Consider the following 14,244-nt stretch of genomic DNA (forward strand, 5'->3'; position numbering starts at 1 on the left):
TAGAACTCTGTTCTCTCAAATTCCACACTGCATTCCTGATTTCACCTCTGAAGTGAGGAACCCTCTGTGCTGCCACTAACAGCCTGTGCACTTCCGTGCAGTATGTGCAGAAGATGTTACAAAATACCATGATCAGAACCTGCCCCAGCACTTGGAGCAATCAGGCCTTTGTCACTGCTTGTCTTGATCCCACTCCCTGGGATGCCATGCCAAATTCATGGCAGCAAAAGGAACAAAAACAGCACATGAAGCAAAGCTCTGCTTGCTGCAGCTCCAAGTCAGATCTTGCAGCATACTTGGGGGACTATAATTCAAATTTTAATCATGTTTTTAAGAAAACTTACATAACTGTAATGAACTCAGGCTGCCCAGAGACATATCAGCCCTTTGCAAACCACTCATTTAATTCAGCCTATCTGTTGTGGGTTAAATTCTGCCATATCCATGCACATTTGATCCATGCATCCTTGTATCACTGGCTAGAGAGTCTTAGGAACAAGAAGGGAGAGCTTACAGAAACAGTTCTCAGTCTGAGCAGAGAAAAATCTAAAATACAATGTGAAAATTAGTCCTAATTTTAAACCTTTTCTTGGTAGCAGAGACAAGCTAGATCCTCTGTCCTGTGTATTGATAAACTGCACCACATAAAGCAGGATGGGGTGCAAATGCAGTTGCAGCCTGATCCTTTGGTTAAATTCAATAAAACATTAGTGCTCTCTCTCACCCCTTGGCCACCCCTGGGCAGGAGCGCTCCCAGGTGGCTCCTATGTCTGCAGAGGGATCACAGAGGCAGAGCCAGTCTGAGGGCTGCCCTCAGCGGGGTCAGCCCTTCCACTGACACCAACATGAAATATCTGAGCAGAAAATAAACAGCTAATTAACTAGAAGTAACCAATTCCATCCAAAATAGTAGGGGCAGCTTATCACTTGTGTTAGGATTTTGCACAGTCAGTAGGCTCCATATGCATCACTATATTGCCTCTTCAATCCACCATGGAAAACTTTTCCTTTCCATGGGGAAAAGGAGAATACAGGTCAGGAATGAGAAAAGGACAGTTTATTTATCCAGCCTGCTCAGGGACTAGCCCACACTCGCTGTAGGCCTGTGCATTGGCCAAGGTACATAAAGTTGCTCATTTTCTCAAAATCCTTTTGATCACAACATGTTCTGTCTAGAAAATATAAAACCTTAGTTCTCCTACTCATGCCATTCCTATGCACAGAATTTCTGAGTGACATTTACTTGCCTGAAGTTATTAACATGCAAATCTTAAGCAGTGACACATAGCATGCTAGCATAACAATGTCTTAAATATGTCTCAAATTATTGTCAATTCTGTGCTTGCTTAAAGAATTTTTAATTAATCATTCAATATTTTGTAAATTCTTTGGGGACACATAGTATTAATACCACAATTCATCCTGGATTCACAAAAGCCAGAATTTCATTCAGTAACAAGATATTATAGACCTGTCTGTGATTGAAAATTTACATTTCAAGGAATGAATTCCTGCTTTTGGGACAAACCTCAGTTGATTCTTTACTACAAAAACATAATAGTTAATGGGAACAATAACAATCACCTCATTCCATAAATTTATACAGGCATTAGCTGTTTTATAAGAAACAAAACCGTATTTTGACTTGGCATGAACTATGCAATTTCCTTATAACAATCGATATTCAACACATTAAACTAATAATAATACCAGTGTGGAATCTCAGCACCTGAGGACTGAGGTGCCGAGTCACCGAGACCACCCTTGGGGGGCTCGGGAGTCCTGGAATGTTGCCAGAAGTGTCTGGTGGCTGGACTTTGATCCTACACAGGAGACGACACCTGTATGAGGACAGGAGGATTTCACCGGAGTGAATGGTGAAGGGATCAGTTAGTTAGAGAGTGGTGAGACACAGGGTTTAGGATTTCTGTACAGGGGGGTTTAGAGGAGTAAGATGGAGGAATTGGGGCGTGTCCTGTCCTTCTTCTTCTTCTTCTGCTTCTCCACCATCTTCTGTGGTGATGGTGGCACTTTGAGATTGGTTGTTACTAAAAGTGCACCGGGCAATAAGGGTGAAAGGTATTGGGGAAAAATGATAAATATTGTATACGCAACTTTGGGTATAAAGATAGGTGACCGTCCGGAGGGGAGGAGAGTGTGCTCATGGCTGGCTGCTGAGCAGACCTCTGTCGGGCCGAAAGAAAATCTTTTAGATAAACAATTAATAAACACAGAGACCGAAAGAAGAACTGAAGCCTCTTCTCATCCTTTGGAACGCGGGTGTGGTCAAGAGATTGGAAGGTTCGCTCTTGAAAGACGTCAGTAATGGGGTTTTATACTCCTATCTGACGAGCTTGAAAACACTGCTAGAGAGCAGGGAAAGAGAGTATTTTATCACACACATTAGAGCGCACACGACACTTCCGGGATTTTTAGCAGAAGGAAATGCTCGAGTGGACAGGTTGACAATGCCCATTTCGCAAACACTGTCGGACATTTTTGAGCAGGCAAGGTTAAGTCATGCGTTCTTTCATCAGAATGCGCAAGCGCTGATGGAGTCCTTTCGTCTCACAAAGAGTCAGGCGAGGGAGATCATTAGTGCTTGTCCCGACTGTCAGTTTGTGCAGCCACCTTCTTCCACCGGAGCCATCAATCCACGGGGGCTGCAAAGTCTTCAGTTGTGGCAAGCTGATGTCACGAAATATCCATCTTTTGGGAGGCTCAAAAATGTTCATGTTTCTGTGGATACATTCTCAGGTGCAGTTTTTGCTTCAGCACATGCAGGGGAAACAGCAGACCATGCTTGCCAACATTTTCTGCAAGCATTTGCAGCATTAGGTGTGCCTCAGGAGATAAAAACAGATAATGGTCCAACGTATACAGGCAGGGTGCTTGACAAATTCCTGAAAAGATGGGGTGTCAGACACACGTTTGGTATTCCACATTCACCCACAGGTCAAGCGATCATTGAAAGAACTTTTACACCCTCTAGTACAGTCCATACTGCCCAGCAGGCTTGTAGAGACAAAAACCTGAAATTATGAGTCAGAAGCCACGGGTGAAGTTACTCATGGAGAGATTTGAGATATCTGACAGAGGCACAGAGGATCCTTCAAACAGTCAACCCTTCAAAATCCCAAGACAAGATGCCCCTAAAGGATTACAGACAAGGAAAGCAGCATTTGAGAAATTTACAGATAAAGGATATACTCCATTTTGTCCAGGACCCAGTACTCTTCACAAACTTGCTCAGCCTAAGCCTCCTCTGGCAGTCAAGCCTTCAAGTGATGATAAACCAGAGAAAGATCCAAACCAACCACATTTAAACCCAGTGGCACAAAGGTTTGGTGTTCAGCTTCAGCCCACTAACAGAGGAAATGATGAAAAAGCTGGATGCAGTAAACTCTGTATCAAAACCAGTGACCCGTCAAAAGAGGTTTTCTTGGTGCAAACAGAAGGGGGAGATGTGGCAATCTCAGCACCTCAGGACTGAGGTGCCGAGTCACCGAGACCACCCTTGGGGGGCTCGGGAGTCCTGGAATGTTGCCAGAAGTGTCTGGTGGCTGGACTTTGATCCTGCATGGGAGACGACACCTGTATGAGGATAGGAGGATTTCACTGGGGTGAATGGTGAAGGGATTAGTTAGTTAGAGAGTGGCGAGACACAGGGTTTAGGATTTCTGTACAGGGGGGTTTAGAGAAGTAAGATGGAGGAATTGGGGCGTGTCCTGTCCTCCTTCTTCTTCTTCTGCTTCTCCTCCATCTTCTGTGGTGATGGTGGCACTTTGAGATTGGTTGTTACTAAAAGTGCACCGGGCAATAAGGGTGAAAGGTATTGGGGAAAAATGATAAATATTGTACACGTAACTTTGGGTATAAAGATAGGTGACCGTCCGGAGGGCAGCACAGTGTGCTCATGGCTGGCTGCTGAGCAGACCTCTATCGGGCCGAAAGAAAATCTTTTAGATAAACAATTAATAAACACAGAGACCGAAAGAAGAACTGAAGCCTCTTCTCATCCTTTGAAACGCGGGCTGCTTCAAGGCCACCCCAGGCCTTTCCAGGCCCTCCAAACAGCCGAAAACCGGACATACCAGTTGGCAACACTTTTTTCTACCTGAAAGATATTTTGATTAATGAATTAATAGTAAGCAGTCTTGATTTTAATGTTGAAAGAAATTAATTTCAGGGCATTGTTCAACTTTCATTTTGGGTTTGTTTTTTTTGGGAGCAATGTCTTTGTTCTTTAGAGCTAAACTGAGTACTGGAGTAATTTGGAAAGCTGCAAATAGTACTGAGTTAAAAGTTGGCTACTGCATGTTGTTTTATTGAAGTCAGTGAAATTATTCACAATGGGTGGCAATACAGGCAAGGATAAGTGATATACTCTGAACTGAGCTCAGAGTATAGCAGAAACTGTATTTTCTTGGAGTTTTGTCTGTGGATCTGGATGTTCAAATATTGTGGTTCAAAATAAATACAGTCAATTCCTAATAAATGCATTCCAGTGCTATTTTTACATATATAACAGAAACCTCCCCTCTGGCACCTAAGGACTTAAGAAATAAATAGCTGCCTGTTATGACCTACAATGTTTTACAGCCCTGTGCTGGAAGAACAGATGGACTAACAAGCTGCATTCCCAGAGCACAGTCCCTGTGGCACCTTCTGCAGCTCAGCACAGTGCCAGAGCAGAGCAGGGGGCAGTGCCAGGCCAGGAGCACCCACACCACAGGGCCTCTTCTCCCCTTCCTGCCACAGCTTTCCACTGCTCTAACTGCAGCCAGAGCCCAGGTGGGATTTTTTGCTGCAGTTCCTCTTGGGCGTACATGGATCACATCAGATTTGGCCTGCAGGGCTCACAAAATGCTCCTGGCTAATTTATCCATCTTCTCCTCTACAGATTTGTAACAGGGCCATGCTTTTGTTTCATTAAAAAAGCACAGGCAAACCTGTGCTGTGGGAGTAAGGGAAAGGAGAGGTGCTCCAAATTTACTCTGAGAATCACAAAAGGAAACAAAAACCCCCAAACAAACACACAACCCTCCAACAAAAGTATATGAAGTGGCAGCAGCATTTTATCCTCCATCCATCCTGATGAGCCTTACCCTCCTATCATATCAGTCTCTGTGACTTTCTGTTGTCCTTCCCTTCTTCTGCCAACACTGTGTGCTGTGCCTCCATACAGCACATACATCTCCAGAGACTTAAACACAGCCTGCTTTCCTCAGTTACTTATGAATCTTAGAAAGTTCTCATGAGAGCACATTCAAGTTTCACCTCACATGCTTGTTTTTTTGGCAGTTGCTTGCATTTTTCCCCCACTGTTCCCACCAAACAACCTTGTGCTGGAAAATACAACAATTAACTGTAACTTCCAGTAACAGCTGCTCTTTTCTGCTAAGTACAATTCTCTGCATCACAGAATACTTCTTTAAAACATGCACAATTTTTAAAAACTTCTTTTTCAAACCACAATTAAAAGTAAAGTCAGATCATCCAGGAAAGAAAATGCAGCACCCATCAGTTAGTACTTTGGATTTTTGTCTTCTATTTTGCACTTACAACTTGTAAAACAAATATATTTATCGTTCTGTGAGTGTTAGTGCCTTTGCTTGTTTGCACAGCCTAATAGCACAGTCTCAGAGGACAAAGTAGTAGGTAAATATTTTTACCATGGAGTTTGTTTATTTGAATCAAATATTAGATAAATCAATATAGTACTAAGCTGGACATGACACATTTATATAATTTTTCTCTCTTTGCTGACCACAGCTTCCTTCCAAAGGTGTCTCTAAGACAGGGAATATGAATAATCAGCAGCTTATATCAGCAATGATTTCTGATCACCTATCAGACATACATCTTGGGTATAAATTCTGACATTCTCAGAACCATTAAGAGGACCAGTTTAAGCACATTAATACTATTATTTCCTCAGCATTAGGCACATAATAGTCTAATAGGTGAAGAATACTTTCCACACCCTCAGAAATAACAGTACTTTGTTTCATAGCACAACTCTTCTCAGGAAACCTTGCCTGCCTTCCCATTATAAACAGGGCTGTGAATGAAAAAGCAGCAAAGTAAACAATATGTTAAGACTTGAAAAGTCAGCATCTGAATAGAAGGAAATGAACAATCTCAGCCAGAACTGAACAGATGCAACACTTTCTGTAGCGTGACTGAGGCATCAGATAACAAACATGAAGCCCAAGCAGCAGTACATGCTTGGCAGCAAGCGCTGCTAAATTAAAGAGGCAGGTGTTTTGTTAATGCCTCTTAAATAAACTTACAAAATTAATTTCAGAATAAAGGGACTCAATTATGGTGGTGGTGTTTTCCATAGCAGAGGAACAAAATTTGATTATTTGAACATCTTTAAATTATTGAAAAAAGGGGGGAAAATCAAGAGTGGGGCACAGAAGGGGAAGAACAGAAATCTCAGTGGAAAAAAGGGAAAGCACACTAGTAACTCATTCAATTTCTAGTTATAAAGTAAAAAACTTTCATCTTCACTTCCATCTCAGATGTTCAAGATGTTAGCAACTGATGGCTGCACTCTGCAGGAGACTCCTGCTACACAACCACTCTGCCACCAGGGCAGGAAGCCTGTCTGGCTTCAGTGCAGGGAGAATTTCATCCCATACATACCCATACACATGTATTCCCATAGAGGGTCATGTTTTTCAGGGTACAGAATCAACATTTTTGATTCTGAAGATGCCTGTACTGTAGAACAGTTATCAGAAACACAAATAAAAAGAGTTGAATCCAGCTGCCAGATTTCCATGGAATCTCAGGGGATAAAGCAAGGGCAGAGGCTCCTCCAGCAAGTCTTGGAGGAGGAAAGCAGAAGAGAAAAACTGATTCAGAACCACATTGTCTTCACAGCTATGAATGCTTCAATGTCACAGGCCATTTGCAAATGTAACATATATGCAAATACCCTTAGCACCTCAGAGGCTTCTAATCCAAGAAAATACATGATGGCTGAACAAAATATGGATATGAACACACACATTTCAATCTGTTCTGACACAAAAAGACAAAATCCTTCCTTAAAATGGAAGCCATTTTGAGCCCCATTTGCTATCACAGGTGGTTCTCTGAAACTCAACACAGGAAATCAATCATACATTTTAAAATATTTACCACACCTGAAAGTGGACCTATAGCCTTTGCTTCTTCCAAGTTTTTCACCTGCTTTTCTGATACAGCCGGCAGCAAGCCTCTGGTTCTCTCTTGGGCTCCTATCTTGCCTAAATATTTCACATCCACTCAGCATCAGACCCCACACAAAAGATTCTATTTTTACATGAAGAAAAAAAAAATCAATTTTGAGGCAGATTTCAACATGCACATGGTCCCATGCAATTTTAAACATATACTTCTGTTAAACTGGACTTTCAACAATTTACATGGCAATTATTCTCCTTTCCCTTGCCTTTGATCAGATGTGTTGCTTACAACAACCTGGCAGAACAATAATTATCTCACATGGGCAGATCTGCAGTACACAGGATTTGGATTTCCTGCTAGGGAAATCCTAGAACAAGTGACATAGTTCAGGTATTGGTGAATTTTATTTGTGGTGAAGATTGACCCAAGAAACACTGTATTACAGGATATGATGCATAAATCACAACCAGCTTGCCTTCTAGATTTGGGACAGAAAGTGTTTAGGCTGAACAGAGTTCTTTGTACATCTGGCTTCAGGTAACTTCATTAGCAATTAGAAAGCCAGAGGCAAACATATTCCTAAAAGATATAAAGTGAACTTTAGAGTACAGCAATCCAGGGAGAACAAGAAGTGTCAGAAGCTCTCTTCACATGTAGAAATTTAACTGTTGCCCAAACAGCAGTTGTGTACAGCTTCGAAAAGTGTGAAAAGTTGTAAAAGAACTATGCCCTGAGCCTCTCTGATGGTGTTTTAATGTTACCATGACTGAGATAACCATTCCAAAAATAACTAGCTTGTTTTACTCTCAAACTTATTTTTCTTAATAGATTTGTAATCTATCAGTCTCTGGCTATGAACTTTGCTACTGTCATAATTTTCACTGAGGCCCCTGAAGGCGTTCTCCTCTGTTCCAACTCTTCAATATTTATTTTTAAATAAACACAAAGGAGGCCCTTTCCTGTGTGCTTTTATTTGGTCTGATAATAAACACATCTTCCTTCATGATCATCTCCCTCCTGTGCCCTGGTAAACACAGTGATGCTCCCCACAGGCCTGTGGGGTGTTGGGCTGTGGGAGAGCAAAGTGTCACACACCAGGCTTCTAAAAAAAACGCAGCTGAGTCAGCTCTGGAGGGCTTCATCCCCCAAACCCTCCTCCTGCAGTGACTTTGGGAAGTTTTTCACTGTCAGAACACTCCTTTGTTCTGTAGGGCAGCTTTATCAAAAGCAGTGCCTAGCACAAAGGCTCTAGTGCTACCTCAGCTTCGCTGCTATGCAGGAACAGGACCACCAGCCTGCCTAGGAGGGGTTCACTGCTGACTAAAGGTGTCCAGCTGTTCTGAGGCCAGATAACATCTCAGACTGAAAAAAAATCCATTGTAGCATTTAAGGATAAGGAGATACCTCAGGCATGTAACTTGTCTGCTGGGCATCTCTGGCTGACAGGTATTAAGACACACACAGAAGAGGTGAATATAAGTTGTCAAGGCTGTTGCCATAAGCATTTACCCATCAAAGAGAAGTTCCTGGTGCAAGGCAGCCCTCTAAAGAACACCTTTTCAGAGTATCAACACTGCAGCACCATCTAGATTATTTTGTCTGTTGTGTATCAAAAGCCACAGCACTTGTGAGAATTAATAATAGCCCATACTCACTAGTAGATTTTTTAAAGCAAAGCCTTTTTTAGTTTCATTTGGACAGGATGTTGTTTATCACCACTGTTTAGGGTATATTTTCAAGACTGACACAGTGCTATAAATGCTAGAGAAAAATTATTTTGACATAAAATATACATTGTAAGTGTGATGAGTATGACAAGATCACATTAATTCTGAACATTTTGTTTATCTCAGTCTTGACTACATGGACTGTGTATTCATGTGGCTGCTTGCTTATTTGAATGTCTTAATTAGGACATTTTGAAAATCTTAACAGCTCTTCAAAAAATAATTTGCAAGAATAAGATCTATTGTATTTTCACAGAGGTGTGGCTTCTGTAGTCAGCAGCAAAGTGCAAAATGGAGTGAGCAAATGCAATGCACATTGGACACGGCACCCTTGGGTCACTCTGTGCCCAAGTGGTGAGGACAGTAACTGGGATGTAAGGACTGAGTAATTTCATTTTTTGCTACATGTTTGTGTGATGCTAAGCACAATGATGAGGCCCCACAGTCCTGGGATGATAATGACCAGAGCTTTCCTGTGCTACCCCATCATAATCCTCAATCCTGAACTCAGCCCTCTGTTGTAGGGGAGATCTATTAACCTGCACCATTTGTGCAGTCCCTGATCTCTCGGAGAATGCTAATACAACAGAGTTCATAACTAATGCTGAGTGTGAAGGCTCATTTTGGTGACTGGATGGATTTCCAGTAAACTGAGATCACTGTGCTCCAGGCATACATTTTCAGTTCCCTAGAGAAGTACATAGCATAAGCTTACTAAAAGAAGAAAATTATTCTTTGCATTTTACACTGAAAACACAAAACTTAGTTATATCCAGAGATGTAAGACCCTTGCACTAATTGTAGCAATAGTTACAATATTGGAAAACTGTGGTACACTTGGAAAGGCCATCTGAGCAGGACTACAGTGTTCATACCCCATTACCAGGCCCAAAGTGCCCTAATTACATTGTTTGTGTATGCCTGAAAAACTTCATGCTGCTTTTGGACAGGATGACTGGTATCTCTGGGGAGCATCATGAAAAGGTCATGTGTATCTCACAAGACCATCAAAAATCCCTAGACTTTTAGCAAACACATTAATTCATGTTGAATAGCTCACATTCCAGCTATAGTTCTATTTTTAGGTTATTTGTTGTGCTTATATAAAGAAGTGCCACCAGTTTTGAAGTATTTTTAAAGATACAAAAGGTAGCTGCCCTCCTCTATGCAAGGAGCTGTGGGGGAAGAGGCTGCTTCCACTGCACCACCAGCTGCCAGCTACCGGAGCTGCAGGGAAGGAGCCAGAACATGGCAGTGACCCGTGCTGGAATGTGAGCTAAATGCTCCACACTGAGCTGGGGAGCTCCTTGTTAAACTGATTGGTGGTTTTGTCCTCCTGGCAACCTTAATAAAATCCTGACAGCAAAGCAAATGCTCATTACTGATCAGAATATCTCAGGTCAGCAATGACCTGAGCTAATGGTTTACTCCCTGGTCAATATGTGAAATTTTCCTAAGAGATAACTAATTTTTTCTATTGCAGTATTGAAGGGCTAAAAAATTAGAGAGGCAAGATTTGCCCAGGAAAAACAGAACAGCCCCTTAAAATAATTTACACTTTCAGAACACTGCAAAAGTACTGGACAAAATGGTAGAGACAGGCAGCAGGCAGAGCTGTGACAAGGCTTTCTAATAGGCACAGACAAATTGCAATGACACTTCGAATTTGGTAGCCAAGTTATGCAAACCTACACATGATTGTTCTCCTCAAGATTTGTTCTGGAAAAAGCACTTTATAATGAATCCTGAGTGATGTTTTTCTGTATAACCACAGAATACAAAATACAAATAGACTAAATACAAAGCAGCAGGGACAAAGCAGGCTGCTGACATGAATGAACTATATGGAAGCATGAACATTTAAATGATAGCTAGGCCAAAATTATGGGCTCTACTAAAGATAACTTAAAACTGGGTCTTCATCCAGAATTGTGTCTTTTATTCACTAGAAACCTCCACAATAAACCAAGACATGGTCCTGTTCAATTCTTCAAAACGAGAATATTGGAACATTGGTAATGTGATCAAATTTTCCTCTTTTGAGCCTCTGATAATAGAATTAAAGCACGCCTGTGATATTTTACACTTTTCCCCTATTAACTGTCTCACCACCAGCCTTGCAAACTCTGTGTCTTCTCAGTATTGAAGTCGTTGCCTTAAAGCAGTTGAGGAAACAAGAACACCACATAATGGAGCACAAATTATTTAAATTATGCTAATGTACTGACATTTTCTGGTTTCTGAGCAGTTTATAGATAGGTGTTACAATAAGCAAATTTAGGAGCCCAGGATTGCAAAGCAAGTCCATCAAAAAGTCACTGAATTAAACAATAACACATGGCCAGAAAATATCTCCCAGAGACCAAACAGAATAAAAATTATATAAACCAGGCAATGAAAAGAGATCACTTGAGACATGTGTTCTATATCTGTGTCAGCTTAGGAGCACTATGAACATGAAATATTATCTAAAGACTTGATTATACCATGAGAAAAGGTGGCCTAGTTGTGCAGACTAATACCAAAAGCTATAAAATACCAAAGTATACAAATGCATAGTCTTAGCACATTGCCCAATGCTGCTACAAATGGTATTTGATCTTGTGGGACCACAACTTTCTTGTCACTCTAATTCCTTTTTTACCAGCTCATGATTTTTAATTAGAGCAATGTTTCCACAGTCCCCTTTACCAGTAGAGAATTATATATACACTTAAGCATATGCTTATGAGAAGCAGCATATCAAGCTCACCCCTTAATTACTTGATAGAAAATTATGTTTAGACAAAAGATATAATGAGAAACTAACGAGTTCCCAGGACAGCTGAAAATAATGGTGCAATGCAACCCGCGTATTTGTGATCCAGAAGTTTCTTTTGGTTTGCCTTATGTTCAGATCAAGACTCAAAACTCAAATCAAATCACAGACATTCTCACAAATTTGCCTTAACTTTTATAATAGCAATTAAAAGCAAACATTCATGGTTTGAAATACACACAAGAGTATGAAAACATACTCCAGAATTCTCTGAATTCTGCAAATTATAAAAAACACACTTATCCATGGCTTGAAGTTCACCGCAGAAAATAAAATCTAGCGCTCTAGAACTTGAGTCATACCAAATTGAGTATATCCCCAAATTCAAGACATGCATTAGAATATTTAGTTTCCCTAAAATCTGCCCAGCCCTTTGGAGCTGACTGTAGAGTGATGATTTTGAACTGCAGTCACAATTTATTGACTATATATTGCTATAGAAATTGATACAGTGCAATAACTTAGGACTTTACTACCACCAAAAGCAAGCTCACTGATTTTAGCAAGCTTTGAATTAAGTTCTCCATAGGCACACATAAATCATCTACCTACTTTAACTATCTCAGTATTTCCTAGGCTATAACTGCGTTTTCTTGGGGATTTGCACATTTCAAGGATAACTGATCATTCCTTTCCTACTAGATGGTTTTGATCTAGACTTACATAAATTACTTGCATACTTCAGTAGTGGTGTGCTTATAATCATGGCAACTAAAATTCTGGAGTCAATATTTAATCTGTTTATCTCATGGTAATAGCCAATACTGTCAGCAGTAAAGAATGCAATAGAACAGGGTGCTTCAGTCAAACTCCTGGGAAATGTGCAATACTTAGAGTAGTTGCCAGCACTCCCATCAACAGGTCAGATTTCGAAAACCATAAACAGAGAGGGAAACATTTTTAACAGCTAACCTTCAGCAGATAGCCCTCACTTGAAGGCAATTTGTACCTTTTGTAAACATCACGCCATAAAGACATGATGACATGTTTTAGTCTCAGTGAAACATGTTGCAGAAAACCTTGACACAGTTTACTTAATTCCTCTTATATATGTAAACCATATTTGACCTCCTCCAAGACACTTTCAAATATCACATTCATTCTCTCATTGGGGAAAACACCCAACCAGTACTTTCAGGATTATAAATTGATTTAAATGTTCAGGTCTTTTTGAGTTCAAATTCAAGATACCTAATTGATTCAGTTTTCAAATGCAAGTGATACAAATTTATATCTCATTTCCTAGTTTGAACTGATTTCTAAAGACTAGCCTATAGCTTACTCATGAATTCCTTCAAATTCTTCAAAAGTCAAGATCACAAATCAAGTACTGTCTGTTCTACATTAAATGAAAATTTTATCCCAAGATGTGACTAAAAATGAAGTAATGTGGACACTTTTTAAAGGTCCACCCATTATCCAAGAGCAAGGGTGAGAAGAAAATAGAGGTAGTCTCTTCAATGTTTGAGTGCCCACACTGCAGAAGGCAAGCCACAAAAAGGAGTCAGGTGCCTGGTAAAATCTACAGGAACTAGAGGGAAAGAAAGGGATCCTTAAAACTGTGATAGCCTCTGAAGAAAAAGCTCAAAATCAGTCATAGATTTTGAAAGAGGCCATACAAACCCAGGGACACACAAAGCAGACACCCCCATTAAACATGGCAGTTCTTTGGTGAAATCAGGAGATCTCTCTGCTTTTTCAGCCTGACCAGCCATACTTGCTAAAATGCAAAGCAAACAAAATGCAGCTATGGCCAAAAGGGAGAGAAGAAAACTTGGAGCAAAAATTCTTAAAATTGGAAGTGCTAAAGCCTTTAGCTGCATGCACATACCTGGGTCCTCAGGCAGCCGAGCAGGATTTGCTGTCTAAAAAGGCTGCAGCTCTCCAGAGACAACACCACACTCCTTGCACCCTGGGCTGAAGATGCTGGTTTGGGTCTCTGCAGTTACACAGACTTATCAACAGGGCTTCAGCTGGGGCTTATGAGCCCCACCTGTTCCTGCAATTAACTGGCCAAGAAACACCTGCTGGCACCCTGTCCACACCAGCCTTTTGCCCCAGCTGGGGGCTGGGCTATCCTGAGCTAACTTTTCTGTTCCCATCACAAAGTACAAATCCTGTTAGTTGTTGGTACTATTTATAAGTCTTGATTAAACAACTGAAGGCTGAGAATTTACTGATTCCAGCATGTGGAAGGTCTCAGCCCTGCAAGGATTTCAAAATCAGTATCATAGACTAAAAGTCCTTATCTGCAAATAGATCTCATTCCCATGAAAGCTGCTTTTTCTGCAAATTAGCATTTGCAAACTGCCACAGGAGTCCTGCAGCCAAACTTCCTCCCTTGCTGTCATCACCATGGCCTACTAAAGGGAAACTTCATGATGCTTGAAAACAAACTTTTTTGTTGTCTCGGAGAATCTTGAGACTCTCAAGCAATTCTGCTAGTTGAGCAGCACATTACACATAAGAGAGCTTAGCCCTCAAACCCCTGCCACAGGTTTGTTCTTCTGCCTGAAT

General features: G+C 41.0%; 1 protein-coding gene across 5 annotated transcripts in view; it reads right to left on the reverse strand.

Annotated features, from left to right (window-relative positions):
* The window catches only part of ALDH1A2 (aldehyde dehydrogenase 1 family member A2), a 102,027-nt gene extending 88,289 nt beyond the window's left edge, over positions 1-13,738 (reverse strand). For all 5 annotated transcript variants that reach the window (XM_074549445.1, XM_074549444.1, XM_074549443.1 and 2 more), the window contains exon 1: positions 13,559-13,738. The gene's annotated coding sequence lies outside the window, so the exon portion shown is untranslated. The remainder of the gene's footprint in view (positions 1-13,558) is intronic.
* Between the last annotated feature and the right edge of the window lie 506 nt (positions 13,739-14,244).

Source organism: Zonotrichia albicollis, chromosome 11, assembly GCF_047830755.1.
Source record: "Zonotrichia albicollis isolate bZonAlb1 chromosome 11, bZonAlb1.hap1, whole genome shotgun sequence".
NCBI lineage: Eukaryota > Metazoa > Chordata > Aves > Passeriformes > Passerellidae > Zonotrichia > Zonotrichia albicollis.